Here is a 6,186-nt window from a genome sequence, read left to right as displayed (position 1 = left end):
CAGAGAGGGGAGGATGTGGAGGTGAGAGGAGGAGAAGGAGGAGGAAGAGGAGAGGTCTCGCGGACGCAAGCCTACTGTAATGTCTCCCAATCACTCAGAGAGACGAGAGGAGCACCCCGATGAGGAGGAGGAGGCGAGGAGGACGAACGAGGAGGAAGTTGAGAAGACTGTTAGATGGTTCTCCCAGATCCAAGAGGGTACAAGAGGACGGTGGAGGAGGAGGAGGCGAGAGGACGAAGGTTGGGGAACCTACTGAGAATGGTCTCCCAGATCAGAGAGGGCGAGAGGAGGTGGACGGAGGGGAGGAAAACGGGGAGGAGAGGAGAGAGGAGAGGTTGGGGAAAGCCTACTTTGTTATTGGCCTCCCAGATCCGACAGTGGGGAGAGGAGGTGGACGGAGGAGGAGGAAGAGGGAGAGGTTGGGCGAAGCCTACTGTAATGGTCTCCCCAGAATCCAGAAGAGGGAAGGAGGTGGAGGAAGGAGGAGAGAGTAGGAGGAGGAGGAGGAAGGAGTGAGGAGGAGGAGAGGAGCAGTGAGGAGAAGGTTGGGAAGCCTACTGTAATGGCCTCCCAGATCCATGAGAGCGGGAGAGGAGGCTGGATGGAGGAGGAGGAGAAGAGGAAGAGGAGGAGGAGGAGGAGGAGGAGGGAGAGGAGGAGGAGGAGGCCCACGGAGGCACGCCAGGAGGAGGAGAGGAGAGTGTGGGGAATCCTACGTAATGGCCTCCCAGATCCAGAGTGGGGGAGTGAGGGGTGGAGAGGAGGATCAGAACACACCATCACAGATACGTGGTGGGAACTCTCTGGACCAAGAGCCACACCCAAGAAGATGGACCGAAGAGAGGGACAGAGAGGGACCGGAGAGCGGACCGGAGAAGCGTCCAAGAGAGGACCAGAGAGGACCAGACAGGGTCCACGAGAGCGACAGAGAGGACCAGAGCAGGGGCCAGAGAGGGTCCAGAGGGGTCCGAGAGAGGGACCAGAGAGGGACCAGAGAAGGGCACCGAGAGGGTCCGGAGGGGTCCAGGCAGGGAAGGGTCCAGGCGAGGACCAGAGAGGGACCAGAGAGGGTCCAGAGAGGACCGAGAGAGGGACCGGAGAGGGACCAGAGAGGTCCAGAAGGGACCAGAGAGGGACCAGAGAGCGTCCAGAGAGGGACGGAGAGCGGACCAGAGAGGGACCAGACAGGGTCAGAGAGGGACCAGAGAGGGCCAGAGAGGGACCGGAGAGGGACCAAGAGAGGTCCGAGAGGGACCGAGAGACGGGTCCGAGAGAGGACCAGAAGGGGACCAGAGAGGTCCAGAGAGGGTCCAGAGAGGGACCAGAGAGGGATCCAGAGAGGGCCAAGAGAGGACCTACAGAGACCGAGAGAGGACAGAGACGGACCAGAGAGGGACCAGAGAGAGAGTCCAGAGAGGACCAGAGAGGGGACCAGAGAGGGACCAAGAGAGGGGACCAGAGAGGGTCCAGAGAGGGACCAAGAGCGAGGGACCATAAGAGGCCTGGGACCAAGAGGCCAGAGAGGGTCCAGAGAGGACCAGAGGAGGACCAGAGAGGGTCCAGAGAGGGTCCAGAGAGAGACCAGAGAGGGTCCAGAGAGGCACCAGAGAGGGTCCAGAGAGGACCAGAGAGGGACCAGAGAGAAACCAGAGAGGGGACCAGAGAGGGCCGGAAAGGGTCCAGAGAGGGTCCAGAGAGGGTCCAGAGAGGGACCAGAGAGGACCAGAGAGGGTCCAGAGAGGGACAGAGAGGGACCAGAGAGGGACCAGAGAGGACCAGAGAGGTCCAGAAGGGTCCAGAGAGGGACCAGAGACGGTCCAGAGAAGGACCAGAGAGGGACCAGAGAGGGACCAGAGAGGGACCAGAGAGGGACCAGAGAGGGACAGAGTAGGGTCCAGAGAAGGACCAGAGAGGGACCAGAGAGGGCCAGAGAGGTCCAGAGAGGGACCAAGATGGGACCAGAGAGGGACCAGAGAGGGACCAGAGAGGACAGAGAGGGACCAGAGAAGGACCAAGAGAGACCAGCGAGGGACCAGAGAGGGTCCAGAGAGAGACCAGAGAGGACCAGAAGAGGGTCCAGAGAGGGACCAGAGAGGGACCAGAGAGGGACCAGAGAGGGACAAGAGAGGCGTCCAGAGAGGACCAGAGAGGTCCAGAGAGGGACCAGAGAGGGTCCAGAGAGGGACCAGAGAGGGACTAGAGAGGTCCAGACAGGGACCAGAGAGGACCAGACAGGGGACCAGAGAGAAACCAGAGAGGGACCAGAGATGGTCCGGAAAGGTCCAGAGAGGGTCCAGAGAGGCCAGAGAGGGCCAGAGAGGGTCCAGAGAGAGACCAGAGAGGACCAGAGAGGGACAGAGAGGGCCAGAGAGGGGACCAGAGAGGGACCAGAGAGTCCAGAGAGGGACCAGAGAGGGTCCAGAGAGGTCCAGAGAGGGTCCAGAGAGGGACCAGAGAGGGACCAGAGAGGTCCAGAGAGGGACCAGAGAGGGTCCAGAGAGGACCAGAGAGGGCCAGAAGAGAGGACCAGAGAGGGTCCAGAGAGGGACCAGAGAGGACCAGAGAGGGACCAGAGAGGACAGAGAGGGTCCAGAGAGGGCCAGAGAGGGTCCAGGAAAAGGGTCCAAGAGGGACCAGAGAAGGACCAGAGAGGACCAGCGAGGGACCAGAGAGTGACCAGAGAGGGACCAGAAGAGGACCAGAGAGGTCCGGGTAAAGGTCCAGAGAGGGTCCAGAGAGGGTCCAGAGAGGACCAGAGAGGGACCAGAGAGGGACCAGAGAGGACAGGGACAGACATCCAAGCTTGAGCAATCCGGTGGAATCTCCGCCTAACTTTTGTCTACACCCTTGACCTATGTTTGAGAACGAATATACTGTAATACAACAAAATCATAACTTTTTCCCCAAATATTCCAAAATTTCCCTGTTCTACCATGAAAAGTGTTCATTTAGCAAGCGTAGTTGTGCCGGTAACATACAAAGACGAGTTGGTTCCATTCGACAACAACCATACGGTGATTTGGGTAAATATATTTCAACCACACCTTGCTCCTTCCTGCAGATCACTATAGGGGACCTTGTATGCAGTGACACTGGCACCCTGTCACAAGATAACAAAACACATTTATTTTCACTGCATCTTCACTTCTTTTTAGCAGGTTGGTGATGTGGAGTGGAGTGTGTTGTGTGTGTGTTGTGTGTGTGTGTGTGTGTGTGTGTGTGTGTGTGTGTGTGGTGTGGTGTGTGTGTGTTGTGTGTGTGTTGTGTGTGCGTGTGGGCGTGTGCGTGTGGCTGTGCGTGTGCGTGGTGCGTCTGTGTGTGTGTTGTGTGTGTGTGTTGTGTGGTGGTGGGTGGTGGTGGGTGGTTGTGTGTGTGTGTGACGGAGAGTGCAGTGCCAGACTGGTGCTGATACTTATGCATTGTGTTTCAAGGTGATAAACCTTTCACTCTGCAGGTGAGGAGGAGCAGTTGAGAATGTGTTGGATGGTTCACACCATGGCAACCACACACATGTTACTCCACCCACACAGACACGCACACTGCAGCAGAAATACATGCACCACACCTACACACACACACACAAACACCTACACACACACACCTATACCTACACACACACAAACACAGACACATATGAAGTGACATGTGAAAATGTTCAGACTCCTTGACTTTTTCCACATTTTGTTACTTTACAGCCTTTTTCTTAAAATGGTTTGAAATAAAATAAAATCCTCAGCAATCTACAGACAATATCCCATAATAAAAAACAGAAATACCTTATTTACATAAGTATTCAGACCCTTTGCTATGAGACTTGAAATTGAGCTCAGGTACATCCTGTTTCCATTGATCATCCTTCAGATGTTTCTAGAACTTGATTGGAGTCCATCTGTGGTAAATTCAATTGATTGGACATGATTTGGAAAGGCACACATCTGTCTATATAAGGTCTCACAGTTGACAGCTCCCCGTCCAACCTGACAGAGCTTGAGAGGATCTGCAAAGAAGAATGGGAGAAACTCCCCAAATACAGGTGTGCCAAGCTTGTAACATCATTTACATAAAAAAATGTACCTTTATGTAACTAGGCAAGTCAGTGAAGAACAAATTCTTATTTATAATGACGGCCTACACCGGCCAAACCCAGACGAAGCTGGGCCAATTGTGCGCCACCCTATGGGACTCCAAATCACGGCCGGTTGTGATACAGCCTAGATTCAAACCAGGGTGTCTGTAGTGACGCCTCTAGCACTGAGATGCAGTGCCTTAGACCGTTGTGATACAGCCTGGATTCGAACCAGGGTCTGTAGTGACGCCTCTAGCACTGAGATGCAGTGCTTTAGACCGCTGCGCCACTCAGGAGCCCAAGAAGAATCGAGGCTGTAATCGCTGCCAAAGGTGCTTCAACAAAGTACTGTGTAAAGGGTCTGAATACTTGTGTAAATGTGATTTTTTTATTTTTATAAAATAGCAAAMATTTCTAAAAAAAGGTTTTTGTTTTGTTATTGTGGGGTATTTTGTGTAGATTGATGAGGGGAAAAAACTATGTAATCAATTTTAGAATAAAGCTGTAACATAACAAAATGTGGAAAAAGTCAAGGGGTCTGAATACTTTCCGAATGCACTGTACATTGATACACAAAAATAAGCATATTGAATACTGCACTGTTAAGCATATATGATATACATGCACTGTTAAGCATATGATACTGCACTGTTAAGCATATTGAATACTGCACTGTTAAGCATAATGCGAATACTGCACTGTTAAGCATATTGAATACTGCACTGTTAAGCATATTGAAATACTGCACTGTTAAGCATATTGAATACTGCAACTGTTAACATATTGAATACTGCACTGTTAAACATATTGAATACTGCACTGTTAAGCATAATTGAATACTGCACTGTTAAGCATATGAATACTGCACCTGTTAAGCATATTGAATACTGCACTGTTAACATATATGTAATACTGCCACTGTTAAAGCATATTGAATACTGCACTGTAAATATAATTAATACTGCACTGTTAAGCATATTGAATACTGCACTGTTTAAGACATACTTGAATGCACTGCTTTAGCATATTGAATTACTGCACTCTTAAGCATATTGAATACTGCATTGTTAAGCATATTGAATTACTTGCACATTGTTAAAACATAATGAATACTGCACTGGCTTAAGCATATGAATACTGCAACTTGTTAAGCATATTGAAATACTGCACTGTTTTAAACATTATTGAATACTGCACTGTGTAAGCATATTGAAATTACTGCCCTGTTAAGCATATTGAATACTGCACTGTTAAAACATAATTGAATACTGCTTACTTGTTACAAGCATATTGAATACTGCACTGTTAAGCATATTGAATACTGCACTTTTAAGCATATTTGAATACTGCACTGTTAAGCATATGAATACTGCACTGTTAAGCATATTGAATACTGCATTTAAACATAATGAATACTTGCAACTGTTAAGCATATTGAATACTACTGCACTGTTAAGCATAATTGAAATACTGCACTAGTTAAGCATATATGACTTACTGCTACTGTTAAGCAATATTGAATACTGACTACTGTTAAGCATACTGTGAATACTGCACTGGTTAAGCATATTGAATACTGGCACTGTTAAGCATATTGAATACTGCACTGTTAAGCATATTGAATACTGCACTGTTAAGCTATAATACTGATGTTTGCATATTGAATACTGCACTGATTAAGCAATCATTGAATGTACTGCACTGTTAAGCATATGGAATACTGCACTGTTAAGCATAATGAATACTGCACTGTTAAGCATATTTGAATACTTTTGCTTTGTTAAGCATCTGCACTGTCAAGCTCTGCTATTACTTGCAGCTGAGATGAAAAACACTGTATTGTTCATTTTCATAGCTCGGATCAATCATTCGGACATAGTTTACTCATAGCTTTGTTCTGATTATAGATTGTACAATAGAAACATGTTGCACTGTACGTTCGTGCACCACACACACACGCACGCACGCACGCAGCGCACGCACGCCGACACGCACGCACGCACACACACACACACACACACACACACACACATCACACACCACACACACACACACAACAACAACGTTTCACATTTTGAAATAAAGTTTTTCTAAAGGTATAACAAAAAGCTTTCTCTTTC

The sequence above is a fragment of the Salvelinus sp. IW2-2015 genome, unplaced genomic scaffold, assembly GCF_002910315.2.
Source record: "Salvelinus sp. IW2-2015 unplaced genomic scaffold, ASM291031v2 Un_scaffold8719, whole genome shotgun sequence".
In the NCBI taxonomy this organism is placed as follows: Eukaryota; Metazoa; Chordata; class Actinopteri; order Salmoniformes; family Salmonidae; genus Salvelinus; species Salvelinus sp. IW2-2015.
This window is presented reverse-complemented; position numbering follows the sequence as displayed.